Here is a 21,557-nt window from a genome sequence, read left to right as displayed (position 1 = left end):
TATTCTTGGACCAACTAAAAGAGCTGCAATTATAGGATGGCTCCATACCATTGAGCTACCAGACCGTTTTAGGTATTATCACAACCTGTTTGAGACTCAGTTCTGCGTTAATGGGGTACTGACCACTCTGAGTTTTAAATAGAAAAGGCCATCATCAGCTTTGTTAACACAACTGTTCTGTCTCTTAAACCCATAGCATTACCAGGAAGGTACTAGCTGGGCTTAGTTGGTGAGCTGTGCTAGGAAATGAGTGCTTTTAGGGATCCTTTTGCTGTAGTGGCCGTGATTCAAAATAAAGGTGCTGTATTTGGGATGGATTTACCATTCCCGTAGAAATACAGCAGCTCATGGTAAAGCTAAAAGAAGTGGAGAGGTGTGAAATAGAGCCCATATAGTGAAATTACCTTTCACTATATATGGCCTTTAAAAGTACTTTTGGAGCCTAATCATTCATTCTTCAAGTGGTATGTTTGTGTAGGAACACTTGCTGCCTAAGGCTGATCCTTAGGATAAACCACTGGCATTACTGGAATTGATGTGGAATTGCTATTTAGAGACTGCACCCGCTCCTTTACCAATGTGTTGTTAGTTCAAATTAAGCCAATTAACTTAAACAAAGAAAAAATCTGAGGTAGATTCACTCAGGTAGTATTCCAGACTGTTGGTGAAAATTGAATGAAATAATAATAAAAGGAACCTTAATTATTTTAGCTGCTAGAAATTAGACAAAATAAATCATTTTCAGACTAAAAAATAGTAGATAATAAGAGCTATGGGGCAGACAACTCAGTGGGAGGGAGGCAAAGCATCGTATTCCTGAGAAAACTTGAAGTACTCTAAAATTAATTCTCTATTTATGTAAATCGGTGTATAATCTCAGTTTCATGATCCTGATGCAAGTAGTTGTCAATGGAGGAGCGTTATGACTGAATGTACTTGTGAGACCAGAGCCTGTGAGTGATGCTGCTGGATGAGGGGTACTTTTATTTCCTACATCTGTCTTGGTTCAAACCTATCCATCCTGCCCATGGCAGCCTTTAGGGAATGATGAGTCAAGGAGATGACCCCAGCTACGTACCCAGCAGTAGGTGCTTTGATCCACATGTTTATAATGCCAGCCCTTCTATGGCAAAGGATGGAGCACCAGGCCTGTGGTATAGCAGGCTGTGGCAACGGCCCATTCCCTGACCACCAAACTCCTGTCAGCAGGTCTGCTGCAGCCTCCCCCTGCCCCACTGCAGTCTTTCTGGTTTGCAGTGAGAAATAGAGACAAAAGCAACTTGGCTTACTGATGACTTTATTCTGGTCAGCAAGTGCATATCTTCCTTCCAAGGGATCGCACCATGGGCACCCCCAACTGCCCCCATGGCAGCCCAAGATGCTTGCCCTTGTGGGGATCCTCTGATAGTGCAGGTCTCTGGTTGTCTTCATGTGCCCTGCATCACCTTGCTGATCACCAGATGTTGAGTTTTGGCCTGGGAACTGCGTTCTGAATATGAGATGCAGGAATGGGACCTCGTTGCAAAGGGAATTTTTTATTTTCCTAATGACTTGCTTTAATCAGTACATTGTGGCCAATTGGTTAGTCTACAGACTAAAATGGCTTCTGTTATAGAGCTAAGACAAACACTGGATACTTAAAAATAACCTTATAGATACTGCAGTGATAATCTGATTTTAGAACTCAACAGACGTCTTTTTCTCTATATCAAGAATGATAGACAGGTAAGAAAATAGCTTGAGTGTAGCTCTCCATTCCAGCTGGCAGAAAGGATTCACTTATCTTCAACTGGAATTTCCAATAAATCTATATTTAGTAGCCTTCATAGTCTATCACTTGATGGAATTACTTTCCTCCGTGAATGTGCAATAAAGTCTGACAGTGATGTATGTAAGAACATTAAATTTTCAATGGCCATCTTATGAACAAAGGTGATCTAACAAAAAATAATGTACTTTAAGGAGCAGACAGCAGGGCCCTGTTCCTGATCTCATTGACAAGGTTTAACGGCAGTAGACCTCTCTTTACATTAGTGAAATCATTCATTTATATGGATGTATGGGAGAAGAGGCCTTTCTTCTGCAGGCCAGCTTCTCTTCTCCTACACTTCCATACAAATGAATGATTTTTAGTGATGTAAAGTGTATTATTTTTTGGTGGATCACCTTTGTTCGTGTGGTCTAGTTCAGTGAGCCAGAGATGGAAATTCATTAATGAAAAAAGAGAACCAATTATGTATGTGACATAGCCTGAAAGGACTATCATTATCCCACCTAGAAAAAAATATTCCCCTCAGCAGACACTGATTTCCCTTATGCTGTTTCCCATTTATGTTTGGAAAGCTGACTCCGTGCTTTTTCTCAAATAGAGGAAAATCTTCATGCTGGTAGCTGAGCCTCCGTGGGTTCTTGATGGTTATTATCTACTCCTCCGACCTGGTTAAAGATCCAGCTCTATTTTTAGAGGTAAGAAAAAGATTTGTATTTGCTTGAGTATTATGGTTTAAAGTGATCGATGAGCTCCTGTGTGTTTTATCATGACGGGGTACTTTGCATATGCATTTTTATCTCTGCTTTACCTGGGAAAACTGTCCTTGCACAGCCCTTTGCCTTTTTATTTTTCCCTTTCTCTTTTAATTGTGCATGTTTATAGGATTATTTTCTGGATAACCCTTTACAGGAAGGCTTCTCATATCCTAGGTGAAAGGCGATGCCTTTTTATCACTCTGCTAAAGCTGAAAGTCAGTTTGAGCCCTCCTGTGTGCCACTTTTTATTTATGGTATCATTACAGTTTGTTTCAGGAGACCAAACCCTCAGCAAAGCATTCAGGATACTTATCTAGCAAACACTGTCACTTACCTACAGCTGGAGTCCAATCTGATGCCTTAAATTCTAGCCTCACATAAAGATAATACTTCTAATCAGAAAAGTGAGACAAGATATAAGAGCTTGCTTGCACTATCTGTCAGCAGGGAGCTGGAGCGAAATCAGGGCAAAGTCTAAGCTGTTGTTTCCAAAGATGCTTGCTTCTTGAGCTGTGAAGGCTTATTAACAGCAGGGTGAGATAAATGGGTTATCTTGCTGAGAGGCAGGATGAGCCTATGCCATGTTGGCTTGTGCTGGACAGCTGCTGCACCAGTGCATGGAACCCCATTGGAAATGTCAGACAGCGGGGTCCTCAGCTACGGGGAGGTGAGCAGCATGCCCTTTGCTGCATGGCAAATCATTGCCAGGGGTGCACGCTGCAGAAGTGTGAATGTGGCACAGATCCTATCTCTGGCTGTCCAGCCGTGGCCGCAGGTCTGCTATGGAAGAGGCTGGAGATGATGGGCCAGCAACACTGGTGGGATTACCTACGTTCACTGCTGCAGGGAGGATGGGTTTTGCCATCAAATTGTTTTGCCTCTTCTTGGAGGCCATCAACTACTTTCTATAGAAAGCCTCAGCTGAGGGAGTCTGGCCATAGTTGTCTAACCCAGCCTGCTGATTGCCTTCTAGATGTAGCTAAAATTTCCAGTGTGATATCCCTGGTTCACTTCCAACATCTTCTCTTCTACAAAGGTTCAGATTAGAACAGACAGAAGTTCTAATTAAATTCATGCAGGGGCTGATTTACTCACATGAGGGTAAATTCCTGACTGGTGGAGAGAGATCAGGCTCTCCTGAGCTGTGATAATTTCTGTGTGGTAAAGAAGCCATTTTTCTTGGATGTAAATAGCTGAATATTCAGCTGAAATCTCTGAACCAGATGTAAAGGCATAGTAATATTTATGAGCTCGATGAAATTCTACTGGAATAAAAAAAATGTCATTACCATATCCCTATAACTGAGTGCATAGGGAAGTGCTGTTCTTACAGTTTAAAAGCAGCAGCACTGTGGGACAAGATAAGGGTAATTTAAGCAGTTGCAGATCTAAATCAGAAAGATTTTGTTGGTCTTAAAGCTTAGTTGTAGCTTTCTATGAAATATAAATATTAATTGGCTTTGAATAAAAGACAAAAGGCACGCTGTTCTTAAAACCCAGCTTGGGTCTAGGTGTGTGAATCTACTGCTGCAATCCTCACATAATGATTAAAATACGTTTCTTACCCTCACTGCCTTAATCTGCATGGTAGTTTTTAGTAATATGGAGTAATAGTATAAGCACTTATGACCTCGCTGAAGACATTCAATTTTTAAAACCTGGTGCATTCCAAGTTTATACACTTCTCAGCTGCAAGGAACGGGAGTTGTTATTTCAGCTAGAGCTCTGCTATGCACCTACAGCAACTACAAAATTCCCTGCATAAGGCAGTGTTAGACCCAAATGAGACCTGAAAGCATTTCACATCAACTCTCAAAAACAGTGTTTTGGGGAACATGCCCCTCTCACAGCAGGACTGGTAAAAGGACTGGTAAAAGATGCCATCGGTGAAGCAGGAGGGAGCTGCACATAGAGCTGCTCAGAAGCCCACCTTCTGGTCAAAACATCAAGACACGATGGAGTCAAACCTGTCCTTGGGAGTTCAAGAAGCAGTTATTTGACTGCAGGTCTACGTCTGCCTGAGAAGCAGAAATTGAAGTGTAGTTGTGAGGACAGTGAGCAAAATTCATAGCATGCCTGGATGCTCTCACTCAGGTGTTTTAAGTGGCTGTAGATCTCTAGTTTATGCCTCAGAGAATTAAATTATAATGAATTAAAGACTCTGCTGCACAAACTCAGGTGATTCATATGGGGAAGATTTCCCTCCTCTATCTGGAGACTTCCAGCAGGGTCATAGCTCGACCTGCCTTCAGCCTCTCTGCAGCGCTGCACTTATCACTCTGACTTATTAATTACTTGCACAATCAATTGTGGTTTGCATTAGCTCTTGAATCAATGAGCTGTGGCGCTGGGAATTAGACCTTCCCAGTCCCTTGAGCTCTTGCTTTGATGATAGGGATAAGCAGAGAGGGCATGCAGGTGGGACAGAAAGTATCCTCTGTCACGCCAGCTAAATGTTGCAGGGCTGGACCTTGAAGCCATCTTAGCATCTTCCTGCAGATGTGCATTGCCTTGTGGATTGGCCTCGTTGTGCCCCAGTATGCCTGCCCTCCTGGGGTGAATAAGAGGGGGAACACGGCAGAGTTTCTTCAGCATGGGATTCCCCTTGCAGTAGTCAAGGGCACAGGGCTGCCCTGAGCTAACTTTTTTTTGAATTATTAGTGAAACTAAGCCCTATCCCTTTACTGCAAAGTCTTCCTGTCATGGAGAATCCAATTTACCTGTAATTAAGTATAAATGTTGTTTAAAACTACACTGGTTTTCCACTCCCATTTTTCCCAGCCTCAGGTTCTAGCCATCTGCTCTTTGAAGTAACCCCTGCGACTTGACGGGATAAATATCTTAAGCATCTAGAATCAGTTGTTCTTTAATGTGTTATCATATTCCCTAATCATTCTCAGGAATATGTATTGAATTTTTTTCTACCCTTTCAGAGCTTTTTTGAGCGACAGGCACAGTGTTTCCATTGCAGGTGGGTAAGTTTCACGTGCAGAGGAAATCTAAGCTCCCTGCTTCCATCCATACTCTCTAATTATGTACCTAATGATTACATTTGTCCAGGGCCACGGTGCTGTACTGAGAGCTCACGCTGAACTGATTACCTGCAGATCTCTCCCGCTGAAGATAATGTTTGTTTGCTTTAGACAGCCAAGGGAGGATTTATTCTGCTGCTACTTTAAAGTGCAAATACTTCGTCTTGGTGGTTGTGCAAAAACATGCAGGATGCCATTCTCCCCATATAGAGAGCTGGACTCCTCATCCCACACGGTACTTTGCAAGGACTTGCTCATGATTTACCATGTGAAGACTGGGAGGCTGTTTTCATGCGAGTATGATGTGTCCCACAGTGTGTCTATGGAGAGGAGAAAGAATTTAAATAGCCTGCCAGGTGCCAAGGGAACAGAGGGGGGATACAGCACTGCTTCTGGCACCTTTCTGGCATGATCTTTGTTATCAGGCCTAGCTGCACTTGTCAGATTGCCTCCGCAGACCAAAATTGAGAACGGTTGACACTGTATTCCCTGAGGGCTGCTCAGAGCTAATCCCTGCAGCTCATCCCAAGGCTGTGCAGAACTGCCTGAGGAATACCCACCAGTGAAAGCAAAATAGCCAACGTGAAGCTTGTTTATTTCAGTACGAGCCCTGGGTTAACGGTGCTTGGGGGAAGGTGGAGCTATCCATCAGGGTATGTGTATTAGAGAGCAAACATTTGGTCTTCCTGGCCTCTGTTGGTGCTGCAAGTTGGAATCATGATAGATAAAGCGAGTTACCCATAGCCTGCGTTAGTGGAGTGAAAGCTGGATGCAGTCCTTTATGTCCTAGAGAAATGATGTTGCTCACGGAACTGCACGTGTTTTATATGTGCTACAGCAGTTGACTGCACAACCTGTGGTCACCAAAACCAGTGCTGTTAATGATTTTGATGTAATAGATTACATCACTCTGCTGTATGTACATACAGAAGAGCTTTCTTTGGTGAGGTACTTGGGAGGAGCAGGTGACCTCTGGACTTCAATATTATGTGATTTAGGTAAGGGAGGAAAGCACATCTAAGAAAAGCTTTGGATATGATTCTCCACACCACCACTTCTAATGGAGAGAGGGTGTTTTATACCTCTAACATGTTGGCGTTGCAGAGCTGCAGGTGTCAGCACACCAGAGGTAGCAGAGGAAGGCTGGAAGGTACATGAATTGCCTTGGGTCTACATCTCCTGCCCATCTTCTGGGCAGTTACCTCCTAAAATGACCCAAACAATTTAAAACCAGCATACAAATGATGGTGAATTAACAGACAGTAACACAATAAGTTGCCTCAAGTCATGTTGCTTAAACTCAAGGTTACAGCGATGCAGAGAACCAAGGCATGTAGAGGTTTAAAGAAGAGCAATTCTGTAATCGCCTTTTTATGAACATGAGAAGCTTGGGCCATAAACAAGAGGAATTACACATTCCCATTTGCGAAAAGAAATTGGATATCATTAGTATTATTGAGAGCTGGTAGCAAGATAAAGATAGCCGGCGTGCCCAAATCATGGCTTATGGCCTCTGCAGGAAAATTAAATTGAATAGCTGGTGTGTATGTATTTTGTGTGTTGTCGCCTGGGAGGAGCTCTCTGCAAGAAAGATGCTGTCCCCTAGAGTGATTTATTTCTCAAGACTAAGAGTTCTTACAAGCTGAAGTTTGGAGACCTCCATACAGAAGGAGGGTGGCAGTTGTTAAGTGGAGGAAAAAGTGAAGGCGTTAGTAGGTTACTAAGAGTGTCCCCTTATAATTTAAGTGAGATAAGAGGGAGTAAGCAGTTGCTAAAACTGCTTTCCTTAGAGCTTCTAAAAATGTTAGGTAGTTTTCTAAGAAAAAACAAAAAATAAATATTAGGTATTACTAGGAAAAACCAGTATTAGGTCTTCTGTTACATAAGGCAACTTGATCACTACGTAAGAAAGTAAAGAGTATTGATGAAATGTGAGTGACCAAACCCAACTGCATTTGCTGATCCTAACTGGAAGACAGACATGCTCAGCAATCTCTCTCACTTTCTCTTTGCTGTAAAAAGGGATAATTCTCAAAAGACTGATGGATAATGAGAAAAATCGAAACATCAGAGTACAAATGATCATAGAAAGCTCTTCAAGAGAAGTTTATTAAATTTCAAGCCCCTGAAATTTGGCAATCAGGGAAATACACACTACAGACAGCTGCAGATTAGAAGTGAGAGCAGCAATTATATGAGAAACCAGATATGTTTACACATTCATGTTAACACAGAGTAAACAGGAATGTGATGCTCTTAAGTCTGACAGTAAATTCGGAAAATAGATAAAAGAGGCTGAAGACAGTGCTGAACACTGTGGACCTGTTTCTTTTAGTAGGAGTCCAGCGGAGGGCTGCAAAGATGATTAAGTGCCTGGAGCATCTCCTGGATGAGGAAAGGCTGAGTAACTTGGATCTGTTCAGCCTGGGAAGAAGAAGACTGAGGGAGGATCTGATATTTATAAATATCTAAAAGGAGATGGAGGTGGGAGGTAAATGGATGAGGTCAGGCTCTTGTCAGTGGTGTGTTGCAGTAGGTCAAGGAGTAATGGCCTGAAACTTGAATATAGAAAGTTCCATACAAACATGCAGAAGAACTTCTTTGCAGTAAGGGTGATGGAGCACTGGAACAGGTTGCACAGAGAGCTTGTGGATTCTCCTTCTACGGAGATATTCAAGACTTGGGTGGATGCTACCTGTGCAATCTATGGTAGAGTGCCCACTTCAGCAGGAGGTTGGACTCGGTGATCTCTTGAGGTTCCTTCCAACCCCTGCAATACTGTAATTCCTCAAATGTATGAGGAAGGGGTGAGACCTTAGCCTTGCCACATGGAAGGTCACAGACAAGAATTATAAAATGATCAGTCTCAATGCTAAAAAAACAACAAACTAGAATTCTTCCCATAACGATGCTGTTTGGAGCCATGGTGATTTAAAGATTTAGCTAAGGCGAACTTCACAGAGAGTGATAAAATCTTTTATTAGACCTGCTATCTCTATAATCTCTATCAGTCTACTAAAAATAGCACCTATCCCCCGAAGTTTTGCCTCAGGACTGGTCAATAATGTTTTCTTTCCTATGGTCTAAAAGAAGCAGAATGATGGCTTTGTGTCTCAGCATGGTAACAAACACTTCGTCTTCTGTTGTTAATTAGGGAGGATGTTAAATAACTATTGAAGTTGAGCACTTTTAAATCTCAGGACTCCAGCTCCTGCATCCAGAAGTATGGAAAGGATTGCCTGAGGAGATGTATGACCTGCTTGCGCTGATTTCTAACAATTCTTAGAGCATGGGGGCCGAGGAATGCCAGAGCTAATATTGTGCCACTATTTGATAGGGTAAATTGAATGACCCAGCAAATTGTAGGCCAATTAATCTCGTGGCTCTCTGGAGGATAAATCATGTAAAAGGAAGGATCCATAAGTAAGGAATTGAAATAATAACAGAAGCGTTGCTGTAGATTTATGAAACATCTCTTTGCTCTGCTTAATAATGTCAACACCATATATTTTGATTTCTGCAAAACAATTGAAATCTGCCATCTTGATGAAAAGATTAGCAGTCTGCAAATACCGTGGTGGGCCCTTACTAGGTGGTTTGTATACCAATTAAGCTGCTAAATTACAGAATGCAACTGTGAATGGAAAATAGTGATTCAGAAGAGGGTATGCCTGTTGCATTCAGTATTGTATTTCAGCACTGGTTTAGCAGTTTAGCAGCTACCAATTTAGTGATATTTAGCAATCGTTATTTGCTATAATGAACTGAAATAATAAACTTCTGTAAAGCTTATGATAGTGGGGAAGGTGGTGGAGTCGTCAGTAATGTTGGAGGGAAGACTGCCAGGAGTGCATAATGCATGACCAAGAGATGAAGCACAGTGTGTTTCATTAACTGGCACGTAGCTTCCAGTGCAGTAAGGCTAAGAGTGAGCTGTTAATTGTATATGTCTACTTAGTGGTGGAGTAGATCTTGGAAATAACCAGCTCTGTAGCAGTAAGAACAGAGATTGAAGAGAGATTCGGGATGGACATAAATACGTTAATGCACTTATAATAATCATGATAATCACTTATGTAGGCATCTTATCCAGGCTTCTGTTGAGGTCGCTGTGTCCGTTAAGTACACACCATGCTTGGTTACCTTTGCAGGAGACTTTGCTGCAGGTGGTGCTGGATGATGCTTTTTCTGGGTGGTGTTTTTTGGCTGATGTCACGTGTTGCCCTCTATGGTCTTCAAGTAATGAAAGTCAGAAAAGTTACAGTGGTTTAAACAAGCAGCAGCTTCAGCCCAAAGAGGTGAGTAAGCTTAGGAAATTCCTGGGACTCTGCAGGAAGGCTTAGGTCTAAGGGTGGTTGGGGGTGTCTGTACAGTGAAGGACAGGGCTCTTCTGACAAAGCAGCTCATTATATTGCTGTTTATGCTGGTAGAATCACATCACTTTTTTCTTCCTTCTGTACAGATTCTGTGCAAATTTAGCTTTGCCATTATGGGCAAGTGGTTCTTTCCTATGAACACAAACGTTCAGCTTGGAAATCTCGAACCACCTTTACAATCTCCATCCCAACTGTTAAAGTCTCTGGATAGCACAAGCTGCTGAACTCCTGTCTAGCTTTTATGAAATCAGACCCTTAGGCAAAACTCATAAAGAAAGCAGATGGAAAGGAATGATTTTATTTTGAAGTGCTTTGTGTTTTGCGTTGTATTAAAATATATTTTGCTCTAATCTATTCCTATGCTTGGAAGCAGAATCTAAAAGGAAATAAATATGATGCAGATAGTGCAGTGACCCGATACATTTACTATTACCATATACTTGTAGAAGCCTAATGAAATAAGAATGTTTTCAATTCCATGTGAATAAATATGTATTTTAATAACAGCTAATGCCATTTCGTAAAGGGAAGCACACTGCAAGGGTTCTTTAAGAGAAGATTATACTCATTGCAAAGTCCTTTCCTAGAAAGTGACTGTAAAGAAATATGAACTTACAAAATACCATCCTTTACGCAGGAGAGTCTCAGTTCCATTTTTTTCTTCCTTCCTCAGGAAAATTGAAAGGCATTATTAAGGCATATCAATCAATTGTGGTAGCACCTTTATTGTCTAATATTACCTCCATGTACATACTGATAACTTCTCCACGTATTGTTTACATTGTATATCTTACCAGTGCCTGCTTTCTCTGTGCAAAATTTCTCATTAAAAGGTGCATGTCTTGAATAATGCATGTGCACAAAGCACTTGGCGATCCTTCGATACTGGCAGAATCTGGGAGGAATTGAAAGAAAAGGGGGCCCCTTTTGCACAGTCATCATAACACTGTGATGTTAGCCATAGTTGGTACTCCTCACTGACTTAGTCTTCAAATTGTGCAAGTTTATTTTAGAAGGAACGTCATATAGCAGTGAAAGAAAAATATAAGTACAGATGTAACTAGATTTCACAAACCCACGCTTCATCACAGATCTGTTGTCAGACTGGTTTTGGACAGAGCTGAGTACTGTTTGGATCGTGGGTTCCACTTCAGCTTGCCACAGACCATAGAGTCAAGGTCATGACTGCTGTCGCAGCATCTCCTTCATCTCTTACATTTACTGCTTCCTTAGCCCCAATAGCACGTGGTAGTAAATGCTTCCATAAGGGAAGGTAGGACTCCAAGGATAGTTGAAGACATTTCCAGTATTACAAGAAGTGAGGTTTTAGTTGGAAAAAAGTTTCCCACGTTTTCAAGCAACACACCATCAAAAGATATTCTTCTTTTCCTTGGCATGCAGCTTTCGTATCCATTTATAAATAGTCCTGATAATGATTATGGCATGAAGAAAAATGTACTTTTGAAGAATGGAACTTGGACAATCCCCATCATCAGGCAATCAGTAGTAACAGTTGACTGAGTGACTGCTTCTGGTTTGGCTACTGCTTCTGAAATGCTCAGTTCATCTCACAATGCACCTCTTTCTAGTTTGAAGTGAGAAGATGGTATAAATGGGACTAGAATTAGCATTTTAGAGACCTGGGCTATCTCAGTACATGCAACATAGCCTGAATTAGCATTTTAGAGCACAGCCAGAGTGTGTTTTAACATCAATTTTCTTATAATTCCTCTTCACTGGAGTTTTTATTCCCCTTGTGGAGTAGTCTTGGACCCAAAGAACTTTCTAGAGCACATTAAAGCTGTGCACATAATGCACTCTGTTTGCTAATGTGGGTTCGTCTCTATGGAGCTCCACTGGATGGGACCCTGGGCAGCCTGGTCTAGTATTAGATATGGAGGTTGGTGGCCCTAACTGCAGCATGGGGGTTGGAGCTTGATGATCCACGAGGTCCTTTCCAACCCAAGCTATTCTACGATTCTATGGGTCCAGACTTGAAGTAAATAAATAGGAAGGGCTACTTGCATGGGTATTGTAAACCACACAAAATGTTATAGACCTCTGGTCTTCACGTGGTCTTCTCTACAGCTCCACTCTTCCAGAAAGCTGTGCTACTTGATAAGGTGAGCAGAGCCTCAGGTGTTCTGCATGACTGCATCAAGTGATTTCAAGGATCTGTGCCCATGTTTGCCATCTGTAAGACAGAACTAACTCCTATTTCTCTCATGAGACCACTGGAAACATTAGTGATTTGTGCTGTGCGCTTATAACAGTGATGACAGCAATTTTTAATTTTTTTTAACCTTCTTCCTTTCCTGTGGCTCCAGAAATTTCTCACCAGTGGTAATTAGCAGCAAGCTGAGCAGAGGAAAAATATGCTGACAATAAGTATGCTGAAAAAATACGGCTTTGAAGAATGGAAGCGAACTCGATGTTTGAGTTTATTATTCATTCCTGAAATGCAAGATCCTGTTCTGTTATGTTTTTGAACTTCCTTTTAAAACTTACCTTTTCTTAAATTTCCACAAGATGTGCTATTTTTTCTTTAAAACTAGCTTACGTTTTGCTCTAAAGTGTAGGCCTGGATTACATAGCAGAGAGCTATATCCAAAGTAATTCATTTTATCACAAATTTATGACATTTTTTCCTTTGTCTAGCTAATAAGTTTTATGTTATTTTTTCAGGTAAAACTTCCCATATTCTGATCTTACCAGAAAAAGGTTTCTTAACAAGTTTCTTGAAGATTTTTGGACCAGTTGTGAAATTAAGAAGGAAAAAAAGAATCCCAGGCTATCCAAAAAAAAAAAAAACCCAAAAAGAATTAGCAAAATGAATTGAGAGTAAGATCACTTTTAAAAGAAACATTATAGAATCATAGAATGGCCTGGGTTGAAAAGGACCACAATGATCATGGAGTTTCAACCCCCCTGCTATGTGCAGGGTCGCCAACCACCAGACCAGGCTGCCCAGAGCCACATCTATCCTGGCCTTGATATCCTTACATAACTGCAATATTTAGCACAAGCCTCCTGTGATTATACAGTATCACTGGAGTTTGAATCCTAGAACAGTCCCCAGTATGCAAATACATCATTAACGTGTTATCTTTTGCCTCCATGATAATGGCAGAATGTCTCTTCCTGAGAATACAGGTTGGTTATGGACTGGAAAGAAGGGGTTTGCTGCAATCCTGGCTTGGGTGAGCATTTAGTCCTTTCCATAGGCAACTGTTTCGTATGTAGATGTGTTGAAATATTCGCACATTTAAAGTTGTCTTCTTCACACTGAGTTAGGCTCAGTTACCAGCATTAATGAGCTGTTTTACCATACTTTGGTCTTAGTTTGAAATTGTGTGTTGTTTTTTTTTTCTCTCTCTCTCTGTTGTGAAGCAAAGATGAATAATTTCTGCTTTATTTATTTATTTATCTAATTTTATGATTTTGGCTTGAAGGAATTAAATTCAGTAGCTCCCTTCTACCCAGCACTGAGAACTATTTTCCATCATCCTTAAAAGTCACATGAAGCTCACCTGGCTGCCAGTTCCCACTGGCTCCAGTGGGGGAGGTGTTAGGAGAAATAATCCCAGCCACATATGTTTTTATGGCTCAGATTCTTTATTTCCTTGTGGTTATTTGCCTTCTGCTGAGCTAAATTGCAAACACTACTTAGATCTGTAAACCAGAATTCCTCAACTTGCCTTTAGGAATGGACATGAGATGAACAGGAGGGAAAATCAGCTGATGCAACCTATGAGGCCACAGTGCACCTATTTCAATAGGGACAGGCTGGTCACTTCAGGTTCTTAAAAAAAAAAAAAAAAGCACTCATTTGATGCGTGACCATATTTAAAACACAGAAACGAGTCTGATTTTTCCTTTATGCTTCCAACCAAGCAGATGATAGAGAAGAACAAGATTTTTTCCAAATCGATCAGGCTTAGATTAGTCAGGGGGTGGTTCAGTGCTGGCAGGAGCTGGATGGCTCTCACTGCAGTGTGCCACTGTTAGTGATTTTGTCCTCATTCTTGAGACAGTAGAACAGCTGGGGAGCCGTGGGCTATCCCTGAGGGGAGTAATAGTCCTCTGGCAACGTGAGAAGTGCCGTGTCCATAACCAATGGAGAACTGGATTGTTTTGCCTGGATCTGTACCAAGATTTAGGCAATGAGTCGTGTAGTTTCGTTCTGTTGGGGAGATTGGATTGACCCCATGCTCTGACCACGTTGCTAGCATTATCCTCCAGGTGTTCAGCTGATAAATCACACATATCATGAAAGCTTTAGTGACAGAGGATGTGAGGTAGGATGTCCTTCAGTTTCAAGACTTTATTACTTTTACAAAATAAATGTCAGAGGAAGGAAATGCTGAAGAGTAAAGCATATATGCTAGGAGCTTATGGGGGAAAAAAAAGCATGCTTTGTTGTGCAGATTTTCCTTTGTTTGTTATTTCATGAAACCGAGGCACTCCTATTGAAATGAGACTCTGATCTACTGTGGGAAAGGCGGGGAACTACATTCATTTCATTTTGCATTTCCCTATTCTACAAAAAAATAAGTTCATTCCTCATGTGTGCTCAATAACTCTGCTTCAGAGAAGTAAGAACTTTCCAGGGCAAATCTGCTTACAGCCTGCTTTTTCTAGAAATACCTCCATCTCTTTAGGAAGCAGCCAGCCCATACAGAACCCATTCTTCCTTGGCGACTGAGTTTTCCCTTCCGTGGCAATATCTGACTGTTGCTGGCAACCTGGTCGTATTTTTTTTCTCGCAACCTTATGATTCATTGTTGTAGACGTGGTATATTTGGAACGTTCGATGGCACCTTCTCCTTCTGGGTGTCGAAGCACGCTAAAGGGTTGTGCAATTTGCTTTGCAGTGTATCTGCCTTTTGGAACGTGTTGTTGTAGTTAACCTAGCACTGTGGTGGGTGTTTGGGGTTTGTGCTGAGCAGAATGTTTGCGTACGTTTCCTCCATGTGATTTCACACAAATGTGGCAACCTTTCCAACAACTGCTCCAAAAATGGAATTTGAGGTTTTATTTTGTGATGGCTTTGCTGCTGTTTTAATTTTCAGTCCGTTCTCAATTTTTTCAAGTAATTCATCTCTTTTTACCCTTATAAACAAAAGTGGCTATGCTATGCCAGTGTACGATACCTAAATTCTGGATGTTTTACTAGGTAATGGTGATAATGATTTAGATATGTTTTACCTCTATTTTTTTTAAATTTCAAAGTTATTTTCTTATTAAAGATTTAATACCACTTGCTCAATATAATCACCAGACAGGATCTGATATCATTAAATCAACTGAAAGTAGATCTTCATTGAGCACCGCCGCCGCTGCCCTTCTCAACTTCCTGTGTTTAATGGGACATCAATTTTTGTCCAAAGCTATTTGGAAAATGCTTTATTCTTGATCCTCCCCCAGGCAACTCTGAGGACGTTCTTCCCAAGAAGGATGTTAAGCTGCAGAGCATTTTGTAGGAGAAACTGAGAACCTCAGAGAACCAGCTCTCGTACAGGAGTTGTTCCCTAAATACAGCAGAGCAAATTGGATTTTTATTGATATAATTTGTCCCCCAAATGGAAAAATGTGGAAATGCGTGACAAAAATACTGAAAGTAGACTGTACATTTTTACCAATGCACCAAGAGATCAATCCTGTAGTAAAAGAAGCGCATTTATTATAGGGCTGAAAACAAATTTATTTTTCTTTATTTTTTTTTTTTTTTCTTCTAGGTGAAATACTTATCTGAGAAGGAGGAGAGAGAGCAACAGAGTGACGTATTTGCAGTGGTAGGTGACAGGAAAGATATCAAGCTGAATGTCTGCCTTTTTGCTGCAAGCAGATCTTCCCTGTCAGACTCCTGTAAGGGTTCACTCGTGTGTGCAGCACTGTCTTAAACTTTTCACCTGGTATTAAATGTATCCTGACTCTTGTCACCATCACCAGCGCAGAGAGCAGAAATGAAATCTGGGGATCTTTCACATAGCATGGGAGAAACTACAACCTTGGTTGTGATTGGTGATCTGGCCTGGACTGATTATAGTTCCTGTTTTCTGTGTGCCTTACAGATGCTGTTGACATGCCTCGTGGTCTTTGGCTCTTCTTAGGCTCCCAGGAGACATTTTGCACCTTAGGGCTTTAACGTCTCAGGTGAGATACAATATGCATCATATCATACAATACATCATGCTGAACTCTTATGGGTATTTCTGTCATTGCTTCATGGACAGCAGAAGAAATGGGGAACCACAAACCCCCATCCTCTCCTCTCCCCAGGGAGTAACGTCCCATGGGCAGGGAGCCAAGGAACAACACAAGCAAGGTCACCAACAAGGAGTGGAAGGATCTGGCCTTGTCTGTGCCCACCTGCCAGCACCCTTGCATTTTTGTCATGTTTTCTGAGATAACCTCTCTACACTGTCCTTAAGGGAGGAGTGTTTCTCAGCTCAGGCGTGATGTAATACTGCCTTTTATACTGTAGGAAGAGAACAGGCTCTACAGTCTGTGCTTCAATAACAACTGTGCTGTTAAATAACTCCCTCTGCAGCTGTGTGTGGGAGTGCTCTGCCATACCACTCTTGTAGGCACTCATTTTTCAGACAGAGCAGCTCCATGGAGGAGGGCTGGGGATGACCTTGGGCTGGGGAAGCAGCCAAAGGCAGGGCCATGCCTAAGGCAGCATGCCCGCTCCCTGGGGGCTGATTCAGGTGAAACTGCCTCCATTTATGACTCTTCTAAGCTGAAAACTGCATCAGAAAGGAGCTTTATCCGCTGCACCGTGTCCACTTCTCTGGGGAGTTTTGGACTTTGCTGGAGGGTGAAGGAGGACGGGGGTCCCTTCCGTGATGACATGAGTGCAAGAGACATGGGCTGGAAATCTCTTCATCCCTCTGTGCAATAGGAAGGGCTCACAAGGCAGGATTTCCCTTGATGCTTGGCAACTTGAAACACTTTAATTGCTGTCACTGGCAGGTTTCCCATAGATGAAAGCATGGTTGGGCTGCCCATGCACCTTGGTGCTTCCAGGAATGTGGGTATGCCCTTTGGGGTGCTACTCCTTCACCTCTTCAGGGATTCCCATAGCAGGACAGGGCACCTCTGTTGTTCGTGCACAGATTGTCTCAAAAGCGGTATGCAGCCTTGGGGCATGCCTGTCACTTTGTACTCCAGCTCTCCTGGTCACAAGCTTTGTTGTATTCCCGTTGGCTAAAAGTCTGGTTTCAAAAGTTTTCAGACACTTAGAAACTGCAGCCAGTTCCTGCTGCACAGGCTTCTCTGAGCCTCCAACGTGAAAGCCTATTTTATTGCCTCAAAACAAGCCTAGAATTCATTAGTATTTGTATTGTTTTGCTAGTATAAAGTGACTGTCATGAATGCACAACACAATGAATTCCTCTGAGATGTGCCTGGCCTGAGCCTGCTCAGGGATGTTCAGGAGGTGTAGTGGTGATTGAGTGCTCCCGGTGCAGTGGAAGAGGGTAACAGTTCCTTCAGCTTTGTCATAGCTACAGAAAGGGTTAACCAAGCTGTCCAGAAGAAAGCTTGTTGGATGCGAGAAGGGAGGAGGGAATACTTACTGCTGCCTTCAGAGCCTCTCCAAGAAGTGAGCGTGATATCCATTCCTGGAAGATGCATGGGCTGAGTCTAGAAAGAATAGCAATCAAATTATAAACAATGCTGAAAGATATGACAGTAACTGCTACTGAACTGCAGCAGTAACTGATGCCACCACATTCATATTCTAAGCACTGGATGCAGTAGAAATCCAGGACAGCTGCTTGCTACTTGCAGAGGAAAGGGAAGCTTCTGAATTATTGATACAGATGGGTCGAGATTGGATTTTCTATGCAACTGTAAATTAATGCAATCAAGGGAATGGCCAGGAAACCACAATGAAGGCTTACAAATACAAAAATAGCAGGTGGTCAGAAAACACTGGTGCTGGGTGAAACAGGTGTCTTGCACAAGGCCGTCCTCCTGCCCACCAGGCCATGCTGGCAGCTGCAGGAGGCAGCGGGGACAGCCAGGGCACCCAGGTCCCTTGTGGGGCGTGGAGCACTGATTGAGGCATACATTGCCTATCCAGCCTGATTTTATTATCAGAGACTGCTTAGCAGTGTTTTAGATTTGTTTTCTTTCCTGGAAGGGCTTTAAAAGCAACAAGTCTTCAATGTGCTACTGTTCTTGTTAACTGATGAATGCCAGCTGATGTCATGTAAATAATGTGACAATCAGTTGTTAGAATTGCTAGCATCACTCACCACCTTTCTCCTTCACAGCAGACCATCTCAAGCTATCTAAACCTGGCTCTTATGAAGGGTGAGTTCTTTGGCTGCAGAACTTCACCCCCAGTCAGGACATGGATGCTTTCAGGCTTCTCCATCTGTGCCTTCTCGTTTTCTCAAACAAATTGTCTCAGCTTTCAGCTTCTTCCTTAGCCTAGGGAACAGCATCCAATCCCTGAGCCCCCCAGGCCTCTGTACAAGCTGTGTGTGTGTGTGTTTGAGGAGCATAGCTCATTCCCATCCAAGAGCTGTGCTCCTCGTCTGTGCTTGCAGACACAGAACAGACCAGGGAATGGGAAAGAAAACCACAGTGTGTGTGCAGGGGGAGGGGGGAAAGAAGTATACGTGTAGAGGGGAGGGGAAGAACATTGCAACATTTCCTTTGATGAAGTCCTCTCTGAAGTAAATGAGAACTGTCAACATCCATTTCACAGTGATGTTCAGGATTACAAAGGATGTTCTGAAGGAAAAAAAGACACAAAAAAATCAAAGGAAAAAATAGATATTCTTGGTTTTTAAATAGAGTTTTCTTGATTGCAGTATGTTTCTATTTCAGACGTTACTCTCAAGTCCCTGCCGGTAGCAGACAGCAGCTATGGAGAAGCGCAGAGGCAAGAGGGAGATGTAACAGCATCAGTTCAAAGAGATGCAAAAAGGTAGGAAACGGCACAAGCAGAAAAGCACTCCACTTGCTGGACTCATGTGTGGTTATCACTCAATGTGAGTAGTTGATACTGTTTAAGCACCGCCATATTTCTGTGTCTTGTTAGTGAATAAGTAGCACAAAGAATGCAGTGCCAAAGCATGAGCTGCTAAACATGTTTATTTCCCCAGCTTCCCTCTTGCTCCCTTGCTTATCATATTATACATTTGCATCAAACCTCCTGGGAAATATTGCAGTCGAATGAAGGAGGCTCTGTGAGGTGGAGGGGAGGGCAGAGACTATGCAGGATGCAGTCAGCCCTCTTCCAAGCTGCTCCTACCACCTCTTCTTTCCGTGCCTGCCCAGTTGGTGGGACAACATCTGCTCACTTCTATCCTGTGCTTTTCTCTGTAAATTACTCGCACAGCATATGATCAAAAACAATTTTGCAAAGCTACTGAGGACTCGATCTCATTTTGCTGTGTCTAACGTGCTGCCTGGGGAAAGCGTGCATTGTGTTTACACGTCTAAGTTTGTCAGGATGTGCAGCTCTGAGAACTGAAGGAGTGGCTCAAGTCTGACTGCAGGCACAGCTGTGTTTGCTGATTATGGACTTCATTGCCCAGGGAGCAAAAAGGAATGGGACTCAAGCATGACTGCCATACACGGCAGGGCTGCTTGTTCCAGACAGACTTTTTGGTGTTTGGAGGGATTTCATAGCATCACAGAATCTCAGAATGGCCCATGTTGGAAGGGACCTCAAGGATCATAAAGGTCCAACCCCCCTGCTGCATGCAGGGCCACCAACCTCCACATTCAGTACTAAATCAGGCTGCCCAGAGCCCCATCCAACCTGGCCTTGAACACCTCCAGGGACGGGGCATCCACAACCTCTCTGAGCAGCCTGTTCCAGCACCTCACCACTCTTCTGGTAAAGAACTTCCCCCTGATATCCAACCTAAATCTTCCCTCCTTCAACTTAAAACCATTTCCCCTTGTCTTGCTATTATCTACCCTTTGGTTTAGAACAGATCATTTTCATGAGTGAAGTGAAAGATGAAGACAAAGCTTGTAAGGAGATGATGAGACAGTGAGAGACTTGTGGTAAAAGTGGTGCTCGGTGATGAAACTTTGTGTGTGTGTGTGTGCAGGAGGAAATTCAACTGTAATTCAGCAGAAGAGCTTAGTAGGGTTTGCTTATAGGTAAGGATACTTCAAGGCACGTCTGGATGTGGCTCTGGGCTGCCTGTTCTATGATACAAACAAATCCTTTTTCAGAAGCAATGCTCAACCCAGCTGCTTGGCTGTTGGAGGACAGCAGCTTCTGTGGTCTTCAGCCACTGTCTGCAGAGGAGAGGGTGGTGGTTTGGAAAGGCTTAGACCTGTAACACCATCCCTTTGCCCAGGCTTTCTTCTTTCTGTTATTTTCCATGCAGTTAGAGCAGAGAGGAGTTCAGATGCTCCTGTAGCCTGGATGTCTCCTTCTTGTGCCTCCTAGTCAAAATTACTTGCAAACACATGTGTGGTAGGAATGGCTAGGGGTGGTGGTGGACGTGAGCCATTTTTCATAGACAAAAGGCAAATGGTACCTTCTCGATGTGCAATTTGCTGCAGTGCAGAGGGCTGGCACAGAACTTACACATCATGTCAGCCCTGCTTAAAGGTCATTTATTTTGGAAATGGCTCTTGTGCTGGTACTCTGAGCAGGGATGAATATTAGTCTGAGTGCAGACCATTGCTTGCAGGACACCCAGCTTAGAAAAATTAGACATTGTGTTTTTATGAGCCTCTTCAGTGCAATTCTTTTCACTGCCTCATAAGAATTATTTGTGTAGTCTTATTTTTAAGTGAGAGAAATTTCATTTTCCCCATCTCTGCCTCCCTTCTTCCTCAATATCATTTCTTCATTTTGCTGACATTCTAAAAGGGAAGAAGCCTTTGAAATCCTCCCAGGACTCTCTCCTCTGACTGCAGTCATTGTCTTGCTGCAGAGCACAGGACATGGAAGATCTTGCCCGAATGCCATCTTGGTTTCTGGTGCAGCCTTAAGATTAAAACAATTGTTCTGCTACCGATACACAATAAAAGCTTCTCTTGAGTGCTTTGCCACATCTTTTTTTCCCTGATGCTGTCTGTCTGTCCCATTTGTTGTTCTTGCTCTGCCAGTGGCTGTGCTATTCTTGTGGTCTTTTGAGTTGTGAGGAGAAACCATGAAGATAAGGAGGGAGATTCTGGGGACATTCTTTGCATAAATATTACATAATATAGGGCAGATTGTCATTTTATCTCACGCTAAGCCATAACCCATTCCCTCAAACAGCTTACTGAGACTAAAGGGGTGATAAAGTTTTGTCTTCAAAAGAGGTGTCCACATCCATGAGTGCTTTACCTAGGTACTACTGGTTATTTAGGGTTCTCTGAAGATCTCTGCCTACTTATGTAAGTATGTAGTTATTGCCTACACGCAATGGTTAACTGGAGCTTTGCAAGATTTAGGAAAGTGTGGAGGCTGCAGTAACACTATGAGCAAAGGAAGCATGTGTTGTGCAAACAGCCTCAGCTCACTCACAGCCTGAAGTATCACCACCAGTGCCTGCTAGGCAAGAGGACACCAGGTAGAGCACTGATGTTGTCTGTCACCTAGTGAAAACGTGCTATGGGATCTTTAATTGCGAAGAAGGTAACTAAG

The 21,557-nt window shown here is 42.6% G+C and overlaps 1 long non-coding RNA gene across 4 annotated transcripts in view; it reads left to right on the top strand.

The window, feature by feature from the left end:
* LOC107052021 overlaps nt 1–21,557 on the top strand; it is an 81,123-nt gene that overhangs the window by 45,301 nt on the left and 14,265 nt on the right. For 2 of the 4 annotated variants that reach the window (XR_006938683.1, XR_005858163.2), the window contains exons 3-6: nt 2,370–2,466; nt 15,673–15,729; nt 16,009–16,090; nt 18,782–18,881. This is a non-coding gene — a long non-coding RNA (uncharacterized LOC107052021). Of the gene's footprint in view, nt 1–2,074; nt 2,467–15,672; nt 15,730–16,008; nt 16,091–18,781; nt 18,882–21,557 lie in introns of those variants that run through there. The other 2 variants (XR_005858161.2, XR_005858160.2) reach the window with 2 other exon arrangements.

Source organism: Gallus gallus, chromosome 3, assembly GCF_016699485.2.
Source record: "Gallus gallus isolate bGalGal1 chromosome 3, bGalGal1.mat.broiler.GRCg7b, whole genome shotgun sequence".
Lineage (NCBI taxonomy): Eukaryota > Metazoa > Chordata > Aves > Galliformes > Phasianidae > Gallus > Gallus gallus.
This window is presented reverse-complemented; position numbering and strand designations above follow the sequence as displayed.